Source organism: Oryx dammah, unplaced genomic scaffold (assembly GCF_014754425.2).
Source record: "Oryx dammah isolate SB20612 unplaced genomic scaffold, SCBI_Odam_1.1 HiC_scaffold_14, whole genome shotgun sequence".
NCBI classification, from domain to species: Eukaryota; Metazoa; Chordata; class Mammalia; order Artiodactyla; family Bovidae; genus Oryx; species Oryx dammah.
This window is the reverse complement of record NW_024070198.1, coordinates 24426787-24448238: the sequence shown is the minus strand read 5'-3', so window position 1 is coordinate 24448238 and position 21452 is coordinate 24426787. Positions and strand designations below refer to the sequence as shown.

Below are 21452 nucleotides of genomic sequence, written 5' to 3'. Positions count from 1 at the left end.
CATTCATTCACACAGTCATGTTTACGGCAGCATGAGTGACAGTAGAAAAGGAAAAATTGTCCTGGCAGAGCCAGGGGTGATATTTTTTGCCCTCAGAATTACATGACAAAGTAGGTATTTTTCCTTTCATTTTACAAATGAGAAAATTATGATTTGAAAAGTTAATTTTTCTAAGATCAAAATCAAAGGTCCTCAAGGTTGCAGAGCCTATCCTCTGTCCTACTCTATCTTCTTCCAAGGGAGCAGGGAAAGTGGAAAAAGAATAATACAAGCTGATCTGCCCTAACTAAAGCTCCATATGAGACAGTCCCTCTTAATAACCCCATGTTTGCAGATGAGGAAGTCTGGGATGAGGAAGACAGGCTGAGTGACTTCCCAAGCTGACACCAACAAGTGGTTGAAATGAAATTTGAACCCAGGCCATCTGACCGTGCCCCTCACCACTTCATTAAAGCTGCCTCTGTATACTAAAGGAAGTGAAAAGACATGAACACAAGGTGAAAGGAGGTAATAAAAGAGTCACTAATTTCTAAAATTAGGGGAGAAGTCAGTCCTGGCTAGCTGAATCAGGGAAGGCTTCACAGTAAAGGCATGAGGGGATGATTAGCACAGCCATGAGGGGAACCAGAAGTGATGAAAGAAATTTACATAGTCAGGTTCTTTCAGTGATTGACTCAGTTTAGCCTCAAAACCATTGCTTTTCTTTACTCTTAGTTTTGTATATTCACTGGGTTTTGACAAATGTGTAATGATCTGTATCCACCATGATAATATCATGCAGAATTCTTCCACTGCCCTAAAAATCTTTTCTTCTTCCCTCCCCCTTAACCTCTGGCAACCACCAATCTATTTATTGTCTCTACGGTTTTGCCTTTTCCAAATCGTCATATAGTTGGAATCATACAGTATGTAGTCTTTTGAGACTGGGTTCTTTCACTTAGTAATGTGCATTTTAGGTTCCTCTATGTCTTTTCACAGGTTGGTAATTCCTTTCTTCTTAATGTCAAATAATATTCCATTGTATGGATGTACCACAGTTTGTTGATCCATTTACCTCCTAAAGGACATCGTGGTTGCTTCCAAGTTTTGGCAATTATGAACAAAGCTGCTATAAATGTGCATATGCAGGGTTTTGTGTAGACATATGTTTTGAACTCATTTGGTTAAGTACCAAGAAGCATGATTGCTGGATCATATGGTGAGAGTATGTTTAGCTTCGTAAGAAGCTGCCAAACTGTCTTCCAAAGTGGCTGTACCCCTTTGCATCCCCACCAGCCATGAACGAGAGTTCCTGTTGCTCCACATCCTCGCCAGCATTTGGTGTTGTCAGTGTGTTGGATTTCTGCCATTCTCACAGGTGTGTAGTGGTTTCAAAGTTGCATTTTAAAAAGAGCTTCCCTGTGACTCACATGCAGATGGCTCAACGTTCTGAGAAATATGGAATTTATAGAAAAAGAAGCTCTTACCATTTGCTTATACTTTCTTAAATGAAGGTTACCAGGGCTGATACTCAACAGGAACTCACTGGTATAGCCACACCAGTTAAAATATTGACATCCTCTCAGCCCCATTAGTTAAAAAGCTTTTGCTCCAAGCTACCATCCAGACATGCTGCTTAGACCTTTCAGCTTTACTCACATCCTATAACTAAGTCACTAAGGCTTGGCATGAGAGGATCTCTAAGATTCCACTTCAGCTATAGCAAAGGTCCTTTCTGATCAGGCAGAGCACAGCCCTTCCCTGGTCATTGAATATTTTAAATATCAGCTAATATCAACCATGGGATTGCCCCCATGAGATCATGCACTGCTTCCCAAATGTTCCTGATGACTAGAAGCACTAGCTGAGCTTGTTTAAAAGATAAGGCCTGACCCTTAGAAATGCTGATTCAGGAGATCTGAGTTGGGACTCAGAAATCTGTGTATGTTTGTTCTCTCTTTTTTTTTTAATACCTAAGATGATTTTTTTTTTTTTTGCAGTCTCCCAAGTGACAATCTTCTCTTGTCTTTGAGAGAATTTTACAATTAAAGGGAGAAGGGGATATTTACACCCAGGCTAGAAAAAGGCAACTAAGTCCAAAATGCATTGACTTTGGATGTAGAGACAATAGCTGGAGATATGAAATTCCAATCCTTGTCTCACCTTGCTTGCTGTATGACTTCGAGCAATTAACCTTAAACTCTCAGAGGCTTAAGCTCTCTGAAGTTACAGTTTGCTATTGAGACTAGGTAAGATAAATGCATATGGCACATAGAAATTAGTCAAATGTTTACAGCCAACACATTTTCAGATTCTCTCTATATATATTTTTTAAATCAGGTTTGATTCAGAGCTTTCTCAGAAAAGAAAAGTTGGCAAAGGTTGGCTTAGTAAACAGCTTGGCTCCATCAAACCAACGGCAAATGCAGCTCTTTTGATCTTATTTATTTGGTGGGCATCTGATCTACATTGACATTTGTTGTTTTACAAAAACATATTTGGTGGAAAAAACACTTTTAGCTTCATTCTGAGTTAGAAAACATTTACCTCAATCCTTGTCATTAGTCACTAAAGGTTTCAGTTTACAGACTTCTTACCTAGGCTACTTATTTATCTCTTTTTATTTTTTATAGAAGCAAATACTCTTGGTCCAGCTTCTTGCTTTGATCTAGACTGAGGGGTGGGGGCGGTGTGGAATGGGAAATGCCTTCTTTCATGGAAATTTACTCTTCTAAACCAGAATGATTCTTGGGAATCTCAGCCCATCCCATGTCATTAGGGATGGATGCCACCCTGTCATAAGTGCTAGGCTGCAAAGAGTAGAGAAATGGGCAGATAATGAAATTACTGAACACTCAAAGTGTCAGAGACTGACAAGCTGGGGCCATCCATCACCGATTATATGAGGCATTAACATGCTGCTTCCCTACCCAGAGACAAAGACAGCAACAAGAATAGTAAATAATCTGGAGTTAGTCTGTGAAAGAAACCAGTAATTTAATGAACTGACAACCAGCCAATATCCTGAGAGTACGGCTTGCCTCTGCCCCTGAACTTGTTTTACACCCAGGCACCAGCCCCTCAACGGATACAAGAGGGTAATACTTCCTAAAATTCAATTCTACACACACCACCTTCTTTTCAAACTACATCTGTGTAACACCTGTGCTAAATGTACTTCTTTAAACTGGCTCTTCTTTTTACTAAAATTAATTTATGTTGAAAGAAAATTTGGTATTACTACCAAAATGGAAAATCAGTATCACCTTCCATAAATGTGGAGTAATCATGAAAATAATTACAAAGCAGAGAAAGCACGACCATTAAAGTCTAGTCAATACTGTCCCCTGCTGTGGGCTCTGAGCCTGAAGCCTGCCCTTTCTTTGTTAAAATAAGAGATTATCAAGTGTTAGAAAGGTGTTAAAGACACACCAGCCCCAAACTGAGATTTTCTTCTTGATATCCTAAAGGGATTGAAAGCAAATTGAGAAAGGATTAATTATCTCACCAAATGAGCTAATGTTACTTACTGCCACATCCATGTACCAGATGAACTCCTACAAGCATCACATTTTGGGAAATACTGTTAAGTGCTTTGGCTACAGAAAGCATCGCACTGACAGGCTTTTCACAAATACAGAACCAGCTATGGAAATCGCAGACCCTACTAAATCCAAATCTGAGAAAACAACTGCGTTCTACCCAGCTAAAAGGTAGACAACTAGTGAAATCCTTCTTCAGTGACTTTTCAGTGAAGCATCTTAGAAGTAAATATCCTGCCCTCCTTTTGATAACACCAATAAGGTTCAGCCAAAGCAACATCACTGATCAGGTTGGTTCTCAGTCCAAAGCAGGGCCAGATCTAGCTGTTGGCCTGGCTGTTGCAAACATAATTCTTATTGCAGGTAAAACTAAAGTTGGTAACTAGAGCCTTGGTTCAGTCATGTCAATCTATGCCAAAACCAATACAGAATTGCAAAGTAAAAATTAAAAATAAATTAATTAATTAATTAATTTAAAAAAAAAAAGGAATCCACAATAAAACAAGGGTCATAGTGGAACTAGGACTTGAAATTAACCAAATTATAGTAATCAGGGTTTCCTTAGTGGGTCAGTGTTAAAGAATCCACCTCCCAGTGCGGGAGATACAGGTTAAATCCCTGGGTCAGGAAGATTCCCTGGAGTAGGAATGGCAACCCACTCTAGTATATCTTGCCTGGAGAATTCCATGGAAAGAGGAGCCTGGTGGGCTACAGTCCATGGGGCTGCAAAGCAACTAACACTTCACTTCATAGTAATGAATGACTAAGCAGGACCATGGACAGCTTCTCAGTGGTACCAAGCATTAATCATATAGAATAATCGGAGTTCTTCAGTTCCCAGCAGAAATGGGAGCCTTTTCTGGATCCCACCAAGTCTAAAATAATGATTCCAACAGAAGAGCTACTGACCCTTAGGAGGCATTTTGAAAATTTGGTGGGAGATGGGTAATACTGGACTTAGTGGACAGAGGCACAAAAGCTAATCACTCTATACTGTACCATGGAAAAATTATACCATATCCCTAAATAGAAAACAGTCACTGGACATTCTTGCAGGGAAGATCCTGTTGGTTATTAAGCAAGCCCAGAGCCTAAATTCTTTTCATCTATAAGAAGAAAATATTTTTGTACAGTATCAATAGACTAAATTTTCTAGGTATAAAACTACCTTATAGGTTGAGGGAAGATAGCCTTTTGTTTCATAAAGAACTTACCCAAATTATGCATCATTTTTTAAAAAAAGTCATCATAATAAATGGAAACACCATTTATAGTGTTTGAATTTCCAATATCACACACTTGTGTCAGACTGCTTTTGTAGCTGTCTTATTCATGGTGATTCTGTGATGATGTCATTAAAGTTTCCAGCATAGTCATACCTCAAGATTTAGTGAAACACACACTGTTTTGTTATAAATTTCTATCCATCTATTTCTCCTTTACATTACAGTTAGGGCATTGTGTTGATTTTAATTATGTGTGTAGGCAGTTTATATTTTCTCTGAATTTCATTTTAGTACTGTAAAGTGAGGATTTCAAAATATTTTTTACAAAAAGGGAAACTAGGTCTGATATGCCTGAGAATGTTGTTCTCAGACATCAGGCCCACTGTGGTGTGTTTTAAGCATCTCCATGTCCCCCACTGAGCCCATCAAGAGCCTTCCTGAGGGTAGAGAAAAGCAAGCTCTTAATCCTCTCTAAGCCCAAAGTGGGTGTTGGGTTATCACATCCAGAAGATCAGTGTATTTGCCAGGGAATTCAGCATCAGAGTGGTCCCTCCTGAATCCTCTGTTACCACAGGAATCTCCTTGTCCTGGCAGAAAAACCTGAATAAGATATGTAGGTATGTATTGTCTATTGAAGTAACTTTCCAAATCTTTTCCTCTTCAACTATGCTGGATAAGAATCAATCAATTTCTGCCTCCCCCCCACCCCCGCCACCTCTTTACCTCTCTCTCTTACACATACACACACACTCTATCTTGATATCCCTCCTTAAACTTTTGCTTAAGTTATTCTGATGGAGGCTCTTCATGTCAACTTCCCCTTGGATGCCTGTAGCTATTTCCCCTCTGGGTTTCTGAAAGACTCTCCACCTCAAACTACAGGCATCTCCTCTGAGCCCCAGAACTCCCTGTATTTCTATTCATCCTTCCCATCTACAGCAGCCACTTGGCTCTTTACCACTTTGGCTTTGTGAAAGAAAATGTCCCCAACCATCAGCCTTTGAAGAAAAGTCAGGGCACTGGGGAATATCGTATGCTTCACTCCCCAGAGCTGATGAGCAATACATGTACAACATTTTCCAGGCCAAATACCTGGACACAAAATCGGACAAAAGTATGGGCATGAATTCTGACAACAGAACAGAGAATCTGGAATCATGACTGTTTCAGAAATTCAAGGATGAGTGATCCTGACAGGAAAGTCTTAGAAGTTTTTAGACAGAACTGCTTGTTACTTTTCTCTGGCCAGGAAACTGAGACGAGACAAAGGCCCAGTCCTTGCATTTCTAACACTCTGTGGGCAACTTCTCCAGCTTTGTCACTGCTGACCTGCCTCACTCCACCCCCTTAAATTGTCGTCACTGCCGGAGTCCTATCTTCAACCGTCCCTTTCTTTCCATACTCTGCTGCTGCTGCTAAGTCGCTTCAGTCGTGTCCGACTCTGTGCGACCCCATAGACAGCAGCCCACCAGGCTCCCCCGTCCCTGGGATTCTCCAGGCAAGAACACTGGAGTGGGTTGCCATTTCCTTCTCCAATGCATGAAAGTGAAAAGTGAAAAGTGAAAGTGAAGTCGCTCAGTCGTGTCCAACTCTTAGCAACCCCATGGACTGCAGCCCACCAGGCTCCTCCGTCCACAGGATTTTCCAGGCAAGAGTACTGGAGTGGGGTGCCATTGCCTTCTCCATTCCATACTCTATTCCTGGGAAATTGAATCCACTCTGACTGCTTCATTACCACCTAACTTCCAATGAATCCAAAAACTCCCTCTTTCATCCAGAGCGCCCTCCTGCTCCTTGGTCCTATAACCCAACTGCCTTCTTGAAACCTCCAAACTTTTGAACTACTGGGGGTGGTTTAGTTGCTAAGTCATGTCCAGCTCTTTGCAACCCCATGGACTGTAGCCTGCCAGGCTCCTCTGTCCATGGGATTCTCCATACAAGAATACTGGAGTGGGTTGCCATTTCCTTCTCCAGGGGATCTTCCTGACTCAGGCATCAAACCTGGGTCTCCTGCATTGGAGGCAGTTTCCTTCATTGTAGGCAGATTCTTTACCCACTGAGTGACCAGGGAAGTCCTGGTGAACCACTGGTTCTTCAGTCATAACATGTCAAAGTCATACATGTTCTCCTTCCCTCCCCTTTGCTAAAGAAAATTCCCGTTCCTCTATCTGCATTCGTATTTGGATTAACAGTGTCAGCAGGAACCTTAAAGTCATATTACTGATCGAATTGTTCCCCAGACTTACTTAATCATTGCTAAGTCCTAACAACACTGCCTTGGCGATGATAATTTATCTCATCCTCTGTGTTCCCACAGTTTCCATCCTGATTGTTATCATCTTTTACCTGGAATACTGTAATACCATGGATTTTAACTGATTCTACTTCCTTCTCACAGCCTCCCACCCATCTCTCAACCTTCCAACAAGAATGTCCTAATAAAATATATTGTCAAATCTCACACTTGGCCCCTCATCAAGCATTCAAAGGTCACCTGTGGTGCAGAATCCGAATTCCTAAACACAGCCTTCCATTATTGTTCCCTTTCAATCAGGAAGGACTAGAAGCACTTGAATCAGGCAGACCTGAGATGGAATAAAAGGTTCACAGATTACTGGCTCTCTGACCTTGGGCAAGAATGAGAGTTAAGACTCATTATTTTAATTATTCTAACTATAGAGCCTGTGTTTATTGTACATAGAGCTCAACTTCCTATTCAGCCACTCGAGGTTAAAAAAAAAAATTCACCCATATATGATGGGGTTATGTTGTCTGACATTCAAAGTAACTTGCTTCTAAAGTGATAGGAATCTCTCTTTTCTCAAAAAGAGATAATAGCAATGTTATTATAAATCTGTTTTAAGGACTAAAAGAGAAATATATATATATGCCGAGTATATATATCACATAATACATTTGTTCATATATTCATAAACATATATGCTCATATGCATATGCATTTATATAAACATATATCATATATGCATATACTTTTTTACCTATATTAGAGCACAAGTTCCAAGGCTCCTCTCCTCATCTGCCCCAACAAGATACTGATACCATGAATTTTTTTTTTTTTTAAGAAAGATGTATCTATTTATTTACTTTGTTTTTGGCTGTGCTGGGTCTTCATTGCTGAGTGTGGGCTTTCTCTAGCTGTGGCAAGTGGGCGGGACGGCTCTTTGTGATCGTGCACGGGCCTCTCATTGTGGAGGCTTCTCTTGTTGCAGAGCACAGGCTCTAGGCACACAGGATTAAGTAATTATGGAGCACAGGCTTAGTTGCTGCATGGCATGTGGGATCTTCCCAGGCCAGGGATTGAACTGGTGTCCCTTGCATTGCAAGGCAGATTCTTAACCATTGGACCACTAGGGAAGCCCTGAAACTCCTTTTTAAGATATAAAACTTGGGATTTAAGTGATCCAAAAATCATTCAGTGCCAAAGCAGGGACACTTGCTTCTACAAAGCCCTTCTGGAAGACCCAAGGGTCCTACATTCTACTGAAGCTAGAAGACATTTAAAAAAAAAAGGATAATGCACAACCTACAAACTGTAGGAGTTTAGAGAAGGAAGCATCACTACAAACAAAACTAGTGGAGGTGATGGAATTCCAGCTGAGCTATTTCAGATCCTAAAAGATGATGCTGAGAAAGAGCTGCACTCAATATGCCAGCAGATTTGGAAAACTCAACAGTGGCCACAGGACTGGAAAAAAGTCAGTTTCCATTGCAATCCCAAAGAAAGGCAATGCCAAAGAATGTTCAAATTGCTGCACAATTGCACTCATCTCACACACTAGCAAAGTAATGCTCAAAATTCTCCAAGCTAGGCTTCAACAGTACGTGAACTGAGAACTTCCAGATGTTCAAGCTAGATTTAGAAAAGGCAGAGGAGCCAGAGATCAAATTGCCAACAGCTGTTGGATCATAGAAAAAGCAAGAGAATTCCAGAAAAGCATCTACTTTTTCTTCATTGACTATGCTAAAGCCTTTGACTGTGTGGATCACAATAAACTGTGGAAAATTTTTTAAGAGATGTGAATACCAGGTGACCTTACCTGCCTCCTGAGAAATCAATATGCAGGTCAAAAAGCAACAGTTAGAAACCGGACATAGAATAACACAGTGGTTCCAAATTGGGAAAGAAGTACGTCAAGGCTGTATATTGTCTCCCTGCTTATTTAACTTATATGCAGAGTACATCATGCAAAATGCCAGGCTGAATGAAGCACAATCTGGAATCAAGATTGCCGGGAGAAATATCAATAACCTCAGATACGCAGATGATACCACCCTTATGGCAGAAAGCAAAGAACTAAAGAACCTCTGGATGAAAGTGAAAGAGGAAAGTGAAAAAGTTGGCTTAAAGCTCAACATTCAATAAACTAAGACCATGGCATCCGGTCCCATCAATTCATGGCAAATAGATGGGGAAACAGTGGAAACAGTGAGAAATTTTATTTTCTTGGGCTCCAAAATCACTGCAGATGGTGACTGCAGACATGAAATTAAAAGGCACTTACTCCTTGGAAGAAAAGCTGTGACCAACTTGGACAGCATATTAAAAAGCAGACATTACTTTGCTAATAAATGTCCATCTAGTCAAAGCTATGGTTTTTCCAATAGTCATGTATGGATGTAGAGTTGGACCATAAAGAAAGCTGAGCACCAAAGAATTGATGCTTTTCAACTATGGTGTTGGAGAATAATCTTGAGAGTCCCTTGGATTGCAAGGAGATCAAACCAGTCAATCCTAAAGGAATTCAGTCCTGAATATTCATTGGAAGGACTGATGCTGAAGCTGAAGCTCCAATATTTTAGCCACCTGATATAAAGAACTGACTAATTATAAAAGACCCTGATACTGGGAAAGATTGAAGGTAGGAAGAAAAGGGCACAACAGAGGATGAAATGGTTGAATGGCATCACTGACTTGATAGACATAAGTTTGAGCAAGTTCTGGGAATTGGTGATGGACAGGGAGGCCTGGCATGCTGCAGTCATGGGGGTGCAAAGAGTTGGACATGACTGAGTGACGGAACTGAACTGAAGAACTGTAGCCATTCTGATACCAAGAATATTTAGAAGTTCACTTTCCAAAGCAAGAATTGTTGCAAAAGCCATAGTATTAAACATCCATTGTATTTCTTCTAACTGCCAGGAACAGCATAAATGCTATATGCAATCCAAGGGAAATAAAATAGTCAATGCCTTCAAGGACCAAATGGTCTTACAAAGTAATTAACCTGCTTAACCAGTGAAGCAAAGCAGAATGGGATGCAGTTGAAAAGAAGAACTAACCACATGCCACAGGAAGATGAGACTATAAATAACATCAAGCTACACTGATAAATAGGCAGCCCCAGGAGTGTGAGTGTGGCGGTTCCATCACACATTCTCTCTTTTTCCCACTGAGCCCTGTTGCCCAGGTAACCCTAACAGGACAGGCCCATGATGTTTTAGGATAACTCAGACTTTCTGGATCCCTGAGTTTTGAATTCACATCAGAACCATTCCCCAAACATGAGCTTTTTTTTTTTTTTTACAGGGAATGTAGACACTAGTCCAGGCTTCCCTCTACACTTATGCCTCTGATCTATTTCTCTCCCTTCTTTCTTATTTGATTCTCAAACAGAAATATAACACTCTGGACTCAACAAAAGATTTTCATCATTGGTTGTATTATGGAAACAAGGTGTGAAAAATATAAATATCTGTTCTGACCACAGCCACCAAAAGACTCCCAATTCAAAAAGATCTTCAGTTTTCCCAGAGTTTTAGAGAACTCTGGATGATCGATTAGCTATCAACAGAAGAGCTTACGTGTGATGAATAAAGAGAGGAGGCCTAAGGAGACACTCTGGAGTCTGTGCGTCTGCGGTTGCTCCAGCCTCAGACCCTCTCAGACCAGCACGGGCAACCCCTCTAAGTCCTCCTGCATTACCCAAGCATAGCAGCCAGAATTCAAAGGCTTAGCCACCAACATTCCCATGCTCCAAGGGGAAGGCCAAAGGGGTGGCTTTAGGGTCAGTCCCTGAGGACCTGAGTTTCAACTGAATGAAGCGCCTTCATCAGAAAGAATGTTCATGAAATGGTCACTCTGCACACTGAGGTTCACCACTGGGCTACCATCAACCAGCAATCTTTTCTGAGTGGTTTTAGACCCTTAAGCCCCTCTGAGCCTCTCTTAAGTCACCAGTTAAATGGAGATATCTTTCCTTTTCTCCTTTGCCTTTCACTTTTCTTTTCACAGCTATCTGTAAAGCCTCCTCAGACAGCCATTTTGCTTTTTTGCTTTTCTTTTTCTTGGGGATGGTCTTGATCCCTGCCTCCTGTACAATGTCATGAACCTCCATCCACAGTTCTTCAGGCACTCAGATCTAATCCCTTGAATCTGTTTCTCACTTCCACTGTATAATCGTAAAGGGTTTGATTTAGGTCATACCTGAATGGTCTAGTGGTTTTTCCCTACTTTCTTCAATTTAAATCTGAATTTGGCAAATGCGTTCATGATCTTAGCCATAGTCAGCTCCTGGTCTTGTTTTTGGTGGCTGTATAGAGCTTCTCCATCTTTGGCTGCAAAGAATATAATCAATCTGATTTCAGTGTTGACCATCTGGTGATGTCCATGTGTAGAGCCATGAAATTAAAAGACACTTGCTCCTTGGAAGAAAAGTTATGACCAACCTAGACAGCATATTTAAAAGCAGAGACAATTACTTTGCCAACAAAAGTCTGTCTAGTCAAAGCTATGGTTTTTCCAGTAGTCACGTTATAGATGCTAGAGGTGGGACTATAAAGAAAGCTGAGTGCTGAAGAATCGATGCTTTTGAACTGTGGTGTTGGAGAAGACTCTTGAGAGTCCCTTGGACTGCAAGGAGATCCAGCCACTCCATCCTAAAGGAAATCAGTCCTGAATATTCATTGGAAGGACTGATGCTGAAGCTGAAACTCTGATACTTTGACTACCTGATGTGAAGAACTGACTCATTTGAAAAGATCCTGATGCTAGGAAAGATTGAAGGCAGGAGGAGAAGGGGACTACCGAGGATGAGATGGTTGAATGGTATCACCAACTCAATGGAAATGAGTCTGAGTAAACTCTGGGAGCTGGTGATGGATAGGGAGGCTTGGTGCGCTGCAGTCCATGAGGTTGCAAAGAGTCAGACACAACTCAGCAACTGAACTGAACTGAAATGGAGATAATATCCTACTGGTATGAAGGCAAGGGACTGGATCAGATAGCTTCCTGAGATACATTCTAGTTCTAACTCACCAGCTTAGCAACCAAGAATAGCAAAGGCTGGCTTTCAAGTTTGACAAAGGACCTATTTAAACTAATTAGGGATGCACATAGATTTGTTTGCAGAGCTCTGAGTCCATGTTGCCTCCAGTGACCAGTTCCAAATGCAAAATAACCAGTTAAAAAAGATCTACCTAGCCCAAGTCTCATTCCTCTCACTCCTTTATGGGCTTCCTCCTTCCTTCCACAGGTTCAATATTTCCTTTCTTAGCCTTTCTCAGACATACCTACCATTCCACTGGCTTTGCTTTGAATAGCTTGTGCATGTTCTTTCTTTAGCTCTCAGTGCACGCAGGAGTTACATACCCAATGTTGAGGGGCCAGGGCTACTGCCAGACTCTCCAAACTCTACTTATTCATCTATGAGATGACCAGCCAAGAGAATGATGTTTGTAGACTATAAAATCAAGCAATAAAATAGTTGCCTGAGTTTCAATCTTTATGCAAACTAGGAATGTCATCTTATGGAGGTCAAATAGTCATGGACCTCAATTTCCTAATCCTTAAAACAGGTCAGAGAGGGTTCAGTCTCGTTCACTCAATAGGGACCGCACATACATAGTGCAAAGACCCACACATGATTCTCCTAAAGGTATATGCCTTAGTGCTAAGATCACATTTTTCTCAGGTAAAGTATTCCCCACAAGCACTGGGAGTGGTATATAATAAGCATTCAGTAAAACAGTTGCTAAGCTGTTGCTCACCAAGTCATAATCCCTTCCTTCCGAGATCTTATATAAAGTGAAAGTGAAGTCACTCCATCGTGTCTGACTCTTTGCGACCCCGTGGACTGTAGCCCACCAGGCGCCTCCCTAACATGGACACAAATAACCACCATCAGATCAGTTCAGTTCAGTCGCTCAGTCGTGACCGACCCCATGAATCGCAGCACACCAGGCCTCCCTGTCCATCACCAACTCCTGGAGTTCACTCAGACTCACATCCATCAAGTCAGTGATGCCATCCAGCCATCTCATCCTCTGTCGTCCCCTTCTCCTCCTGCCCCCAATCTCTCCCAGCATCAGAGTCTTTTCCAATGAGTCAACTCTTCGCATGAGGTGGCCAAAGTACTGGAGTTTTGGCTTCAGCATCATTCCTTCCAAAGAAATCCCAGAGCTGATCTCCTTCAGAATGGACTGGTTGGATTTCCTTGCAGTCCAAGGGACTCTCAAGAGTCTTCTCCAACACCACAGTTCAGAAGTATCAATTCTTTGGCGCTCAGCCTTCTTCACAGTCCAACTCTCACATCCATACATGACCACAGGAAAAATCATAGCCTTGCTAGACGAACCTTAGTCGGCAAAGTAATGTCTCTGCTTTTGAATATACTATCTAGGTTGGTCATAACTTTTCTTCCAAGGAGTAAGCGTCTTTTAATTTCATGGCTGCAATCACCATCTGCAGTGATTTTGGAGCCCCCCAAAATAAAGTCTGACACTGTTTCCACTGTTTCCCCATCTATTTAACCACCACAAAAGGTCAGAACTAAGACATGAGTACTGAAACAGAGTTACCTCCTAAGAGAAAAAGCTGTTTTCATCTGGAACATCAGGGAAGGCTTCTGGAGGAGGTGGCATATAAGCCACTGAATGAGTAAACCATTAGACTGCAAAGATAGGGAAGAGCTGTGCCAATAAGGCAATGGGTGGATCCTCCGATGGTAATCAGTCTACCTGGGGATTACAACTCAAGACCATAGGGTTTCCTCTCACACAGTCCTGAAAAGGATCTATGTCCTTTTTTCTTTTCCTTTTCTCTGGACTTCTTTCCAGTATGACCTATTTTCTGCTACCCTCTCCTATTTCCCCACCCACTACAAACTCCTCCTGGGAAGTGGTTTCTTAATTTTCTTCTCGTCCACCCTAAGTTAATGGGCTTCTGGCTAAATACTTGAATTTACGCACCTTACACTGTCTTTTCAGCATTGTTTTCAGTAATTTATAGGAACGGCTGTCTGCTGCATTGTGTTATTTAGTACTGTGTGTGGTTCTCGGGTGTAGTCTGCACACTGGTGTTCTGCAGGAGGGAGAAGCAGTGTTATATGGAACTTGGACGGACTCTTGATCTCCTGTTCTGAGGGAAAAGCTGTATGGGTGAGTTACCAAGGAGAGTTATGGCAGCATTGGCACAGAATCCCTTGAGTCACGCCAAACCATTAAGAAGAGACAGGATAAGGGAGAAAGTCCTGAATTATCTGACAAAGTTGACCACTGGGACAGCCAAGGCTCCCACTAGTCAAAGGGAGCCAGACAGAGGAAACGTCATCCCAAAAGCCACAGAGCCAGATATTCTTTACATGGAGGAGGCAGCAGAAGGCTCAGAGCAGGACCATCTAAAGTACTCACTTCCACTTACAACTACACTTTCGAAGGGCAATCATTATGCTCTTAATGATTATCAAGTTCTTATTCTGAATACATGTTGTACTAAGAATGATTTCCTTTGTTAATTTCATTTTCTCAGCAATTTTGTTCTAGTTTTCACCTTTCTTGTCACAGAAATATACCCTGAGAAGAAAGCCTCCCAGTTGCAATGTTTTAAACCAGTAAAACCCTGTATGATGTAAGTTTTTGAAGAACAGCCCAGGGCAGGATATGTTCATCTCTGCCCTGATTAAAAGGTGAGTAAGTCCTCAATCTCTAGGAATCTGGTGTCCAATACAAGAACAAGATGCTTCTTCAATAACTTGGGGCAGAATGCACAGACAGGAAGAAATCAGATTGTTTCCTGGCTATCTGGTCAACCTTCCTCTATGGACTCTACACCAACACCCTGGAGGATGCTTTCTGACTAGAAAGGCTTCTGTCAATCATTAGCAAAGGGAATGTTGAATCCCCCTAGAAAGGCTACTGTCAATCATTAGCAAAGGGAATGCAGAATCCCCCAGACCTTGAAAAGATATGACCTGTAGATTTTTTCAAGCTGAATTTAATCCAAGAGGGGCATGCCACTCTGGTTGCCAAAGACCTAGCCGCTTCTACTGCGTCCGACTTGGCCATTCCAAACATTTGTATTACCCCTTTGACCTCTGATTCACAGGAAATAAACTCTGAGTGCTCCCAAGAAATAGACCACCCACCCTACACCTGCTGAAAAACAGCAGGACAGAAGAGGCAATTAGCCTGGGTGGTGGAAACAATGATGTCATTAGGAAGGAAGCTTGAGCTTCTAATAAATGGCACATAACAAATTGGTGTGGTATAAATGCAATTTATGTGGACCATAATGTACTCAATTCATTCCCATAAATGAAGGTAAAATCGTACCTCACCTGACAGGTTCTAGTTCTTACTTATCATTAGCAGTGATAAATCCCACACAATAATGGGAATTCCTGGAGACAACTTTTCATTTCTGGGTAGCTTTGGTTAGTCACATTCAAACCACAATTTGCTCATCCTTCCAAAAGCAAACCTTGCTAGGCATTATTAAATTTGAAAATCATTTTTTAGCCTTAAGTGATTTTTGAGAAAGTAATACATGCATATAGGGGGAAAAAATCCAGAAACACAAAAGGATTTTCTACAACCAACTTTCTTTCTTCCCCGGTCTCTCAAAAAAATCCTTCCCTAGTGGCACAAATTATTATAAATTTCTTATAAGTCATCTCAGAAATCACCCTTGTAGATGTAAGGTACATATTTAGAGATCACTCTTATACAAATGGTAGCATGCTCTATACAATGTATTGAACCTTTTTTAAAAAAACTGTATCATGGAGACCAGTCCTTATCAGTGGAAACAAATTTCCCTCATTCCTTTTAACAGCTGCATAGTATTCTATTTTATGGATGGACCATAACTAACTTAGCCATTTACCAACTGATGGACATTATGGTTATTGTTCCAGTTTTCTATCCCCACAATGCAGCAATAAATGGTCTTTTGGCTCCATTTTCATTTCTTTCAATGCAGCTACTGCCCGATTCAACTTCTATACCTTCTTCACCCAGATTCAGGAGCCTCACCCGAGAGACAGAACAAAGTCTCTGCAGAGCTGTGGTTCTTAGCAAAATGAAATAAAATAAAATCTTCCCTCCAAAGACCCATCTGGAGGGAGTTGCTATGAGGAGAACCTGTAAGAATAATAAATTTCTCTTGACACAAGAGCTGCAAGGAAGCTGCCCAGGCCGCAGTGATGGGCTTCTCAGTCTGAGATGTCGACAGCTATACTGAAAGCAGAAAATGGAGCCATGTGAATCTGTAATTGTAACCCCTACTCTCACAGGCAGAGAGCTGCCTGCTTGTAGCTGCTTCTCATTACCTGCTTACAACTGTAATTTCTGTGTGGTCTTTTTCCCTACCCTGTGGTTCACTGGGAATTCAGAGCTGCAGTGGTGGTGCTGGGCATTTTGAAAAAGAGAATGAAAAGGTAACAATTATGGAAAAGCGATTTCTTCTTTTGAATCCAACTGCTATGGACTTCACTGCCCCTCTTCAGGTAAGAACATCACAACCTTGTGCAGACACAGATTGTTTCTGGAAAAAGAAACCCCACCTGCCTGTCCTGTGAGAGTGTCAGATGGCTAGGCTGCATTGTAACTGAGTTCAAAGTACTCACCGGCTCAAACAAACAGATCAACTCATCTTCTTCCCAGGATGCCTATAGTACATGTCCTAGCAAGAAAGAAGGAAGCTAATAATTTTATTAGATTCATTATGGAGCCCAAGCAATATAGGAAACAGAGGTAACTGGCATTAACATGATTCACTGCAAAGATGTTCATCTTTCTGCAAAGTTCTCCCTCTACAAAGACTCATACATCAGTGAGCTCCATCAATAAGGACATGTGATCAGAAAAGACAGCCTCAACCCCTACCAAATATATTGGTAGGAGCTGTGGGGCCGTGGACTATAACCAGTGAGACAATTTCTAAAACTTTAAAATGAGACCGTGTGTCCTCTGTACTTTGCCTATAACAACTATGGGAAGTCATTCAAGTGGATTCAGCTCAGCAGAGGACACTGAAAAGGGAAAATGGGCAGTGCTGCCCTGGGGCCCTGGAAGGTTTGGGGCGATTTCTTAAAGTGCTTCTCAGGTCAAGCGTGAGTCCAGAATAAAATACCAGGCATCAAGGGGACCCTGCCAACCCTGCACAATTCTTCCATCCCAGCAGCTAGACCTTAGACCAGTGCCCTTTCCTATATCGCCTATTGCTGAGAGAAAGAAGAGCATTTTTTTCAACTTTGACTTTCCAGTAAGTGGTATTTAGTTCCTCAGAAACAAAATAAATACGTGTTGAATGAATGAATGAGCTAAAACAACAGGCGTTACTAACTTACTCTGTTAAATTATGATTCCCTAAGAACGACAGCTCTCTGAGGTGAGGAACTGAGGTGCTCCTTTCCTTGTACACCCCAGTGATGAGGCTCAGTGCAGACCCACAAAAGTAGCCACAATCTCTAAGGTGTGTCCCCAAAATGAAGCATGTCAAATCCTGAGTCTGTAAACACAGACCACCATGCACCACCTCGAATCACATGCAAAATTGTGTATATGCATCTGTATGCATTTTTCTGCAAGAAGTTCCTTTGTCTCAGTTAGATTCTCAAAGGGATCCATATCTCCAAAGAGCTTGCTGTTCAATGACTTACAGAAAACACAGAGCAGTCTTCTGCCCTCCCTGATGTGGAGGTGGGGGGCGGGGGCGGGAATGGAGCGGGGGAGGTTGCAGGTGTGAGTTCTGCTGACTAACAAGCATCATTGCTCTGCTTTATGGAAACAGATAAATCACCGGGACTTAAAGAAGCTCAGTCCCAGGAATGCTCTTGTGCTTGACAGCAAGCACATTTTCTTCCACCAAGTCAACATCTCCAGAAAGTGCAGCCAAGCCCTGTCGGTTCAAGAAAAAGAAAAGAAGCTTGGAGCAAGATTAAAGAAATAAATAAACCACAATCTGCAAGCTTGGAAAATAGGCTCATCCTATAATGGTGCTAAATCGCTTGATTCTGGAAGGGAGGACAAGAACAGGTGATGCGCCCTGTCAGCTCAGATCCCAGAAGCTCAGCAGTGAGAAGGCGTCTTTCATCTCTGCCCACACAGGAGGACTGGGGGAGCTGAGTGCTTCCTCTGGGCATGGAGGAGTGTTCGGCTCTGGATTTGTTCGGTGGTGTTAGCATCTCCTTCTGCATTGTCCAGTAAACATCCTTCCTCATAAAATGCCTGGCTGAGTATCAGATTTTACAGCATCTTGCCCTGCATTTAAACAGACCTGATCCTTGCCTGTCTCTAGAAGAGTTTCTCCACCTTGGCCCTATGGACATTTGAGTCCAGCTATCTCTTTATTGCGGGTGACTGGCCTGTGCCTTTAGGATGTGTAACAGCAACATCCCTGGTATTTACTCAGTAGATGCCAGGAGCACTCTCCCCACCAGCTGTAACAGCCCCAAGACGTCTCCAGACTTTATCAAAAGTCCCCCAGAGAGCAACATCACCCACAGTGAGAACTGGTGCTCCCACTGGGTCCTGGGGAACATCAGATCTGAGGGATGTTAACAGCTGTTACTTAGAGGAAAACAGGATACTGTGGTCAAACAGTCTGGGAAACCCTGGATTAAACGAAGACAAACCTGGACTCCTCCACGATGGATTTCTCAGAGTCTGAAATAGATCAGGGTGCACCGTGAATCTATAAGAGAGAAACATAATACCCAGCATTCTCCCAAAGGCATTTGGCTGCAGAATCCTTTTATCTCAGAGCCTTCAGGATTAGTATTCTGGGGGATTTACTTTTGGAAACACTTCTGTAAGGCAAAATTGGAAATATACCTCTAAGGCAAACACACCCAGAGGAAGAGATGGGGAAGCTGAAGATGCTGAGAGCAGGCTGTGCACACACCATGACTTCCGGGATGCAATTTATCTTAGAACCCCAGACTCCATCATTAGACATTCATTTTTTTGAGAACAGGTTTAGATTTTCAGGCTTCAAAAGTGCCAAATATTTTGGAAGCTATTAAAACATCCTCAGCTAATGCTTCATAAACAGGGTAAGGTTATCAGAGAATTTCCCAATGGTGAGAGCTAGCTGGGTCCAATGGTCTATGGAAAACGGGAAACCACAGAGGGACTCAGAGTAGAAAAGAAAGTAACATAGGAAAGAAAGTAAGGAAAGAGGACATCAGAACAAACATCTTTCAGTTCACTGTTCTGGCCAGGGCTCTCTCTGATGCAATAATCACAACGTGCCCTTGTGGACTTTAAAAAGATGGGAGACAGTAGGAAGCCTGTCTTGTAAGAGGGGGTTGAACTGTTTTTGTAAAATAGATTTACAGTAGTATTATTTTACTAAACAGACCTCATGGTAATTTTTACAGATTTCCATGACCATAAAAAATTAGAGCTAGAAAGATCCTTGAATCCTCTATTTCTATTTATTTTTAATGTGTTTATCTATAAAAGTCATTTATTCAAAGCCAAAAACACAAAATGCAAAATCATAACAATTCTCTTTTAGCATGACTGTGTCCCCACCAACACTTAACCCCCATTTCAACCTTCTTTGCAGCCCCTGAAGAACTTTCCAGAAACCCCAGGCTGCTTGGAGCAGCATCTGAAACACAGTCCCTCCCCCTCCCACTTCACAACCAGAGGAAACTGAGGCCCAGACAGACAATGACACTTGCCTGAGGTCCCAGCTTCCGAGTAAGAGAGTCAGGAGAGGAACCCAGGTTCACACCTGGGTGAGCTCAGCACACCTCCCGTCTCCCTGCATGCTGAGTTGGGTGCTAATAGAGAACAAGCTGCCTTGGAATGCAGCGATCACCTCATTTCTGCAAGTATTCAAGAATAGCTAATGACCACTTGTAAGGTCACTGCGAATCTTTCACGTGAAAGATGAATTAGACATCTTTGCAACCTCTTCTTAAAGTCTCACTAGCCCTGCCCTGTCCTCCCTGTCATTAGCGACAGGGTGTATGGGGAAGCCTGTTCTTAGAAAAGAGACACAGCCCCAGAGAAAAGAGTGACCACGATCACTGCCCATCCCATCTGGCTCCCGAGCTCCCGCCTCCTCCTGATGGAAGCAGGCCAGCTGAAATGAACAGTGTGGGGCTCGGCGCGGGTGAGAGGTGCTAGACAGCCAGGTGACACATCCCTAAACCAAGTCAACAACTCCAGGCTCAGTGTGTATCAGGCAGAAATATGACAGCGACTGTCAATCACAGGAAATATCATAAAAGAGGTTTAAAATAATAGAGCTGCCTCGGAACTGCTAATACGAATGATCCATGCACAAGATGGCAGGCCCTGCTCCAGATTACTGAGTGTGGAGGCATCTCTGTGAGTGTGTGTGGGGGGGGCCCCACAGGCACAAACACACACCTGCACCTCACAATACACATAGAAACAAAGCTGGCACTGTGTCTGCCAAACTCAGTAACTTTAGCCTTATTCCATCTCAGTTCTTCTACCTGAAGGAGACAAGTGATGGCGGAGGGTGAGACAGACCCAGTGGACCAGGAAAGAGGCAGGAAGACCCGCCCTGATTGAGGCCAAAGCATGGCATAGCGATAGGTGGCCAACCTGGGCCTGATGATTAGCAGGAGGAAACAGGGGCACCCAGTGAACCTGTCAGCATTTTCTATTGCTTTTCTGGAATCTAGGAAAGGATATCTTATTGTTGTTCAGTTGCTCAGTCACGTCTGACTTTTTGTAACCCCATGGATTGCAGCATGCCAGGCTTCCCTGTCTTTCACTATCTCCTGGAGTTTGTTCAAACTCATGTCCATTGAGTCGACGATACCATCCAACCATCTCATCCTCTTCCTCCCCCTTCTTCTCCTGCCCTCAATCTTTCCCAGCATCAAGATATCGTCTAATGAGTCGGCTCATCGTATCAGGCGGCCAAAGTACTGGAGCTTTAGCTTCAGCCTTTTTGGAATGTAGGAAAGGACATCTGATATTTGGCAATGTGGGAGGCACAGTGACAGCCAAAAGTTCCTCAGGTTTGCACTTTCTATTATTGTCTTGTTTGCTCCGTATGTTTTTCATCTTTTTATTTTGGTGTGTGTGTGTGTGTGTGTGTGTGTGTGTGTGTGTGTGTCTTTTGCATTTTCCCCAGGTGCCCTCCTCACACATAAGCTAACAAGTGGCTCAAAGCTATGTCCTCCAACAAGCTGGTGCCTCTGAAAGGCCCAGAATAAACCCAGATCTTCCTCATATGCTGCCTTTCTGTGAGGATCCAAGGAAGTGACTGATGTGGAAGGCCTCTGAAGTTTAAGGCACTGTGAAGCACAGGAATGCACACGATTCCACGGGGCAGGCAGCTGCGGCGGGTGGGGAAGTCCTGGTCTCAGCATCACAAGGGGTTCCAACCCCAGCTCTTCTACCTACCAGCTGTGATATGAGCAAGCTAGTTAACTTCTCCAGGCTGCACTTGACCATTGTGAAGTTCACGTGA

General features: G+C 42.5%; 1 protein-coding gene across 1 annotated transcript in view; it reads right to left on the bottom strand.

Annotated features, from left to right (window-relative positions):
* SORCS3 (sortilin related VPS10 domain containing receptor 3) overlaps positions 1-21452 on the bottom strand; it is a 632959-nt gene that overhangs the window by 480145 nt on the left and 131362 nt on the right. The window lies entirely within an intron of this gene.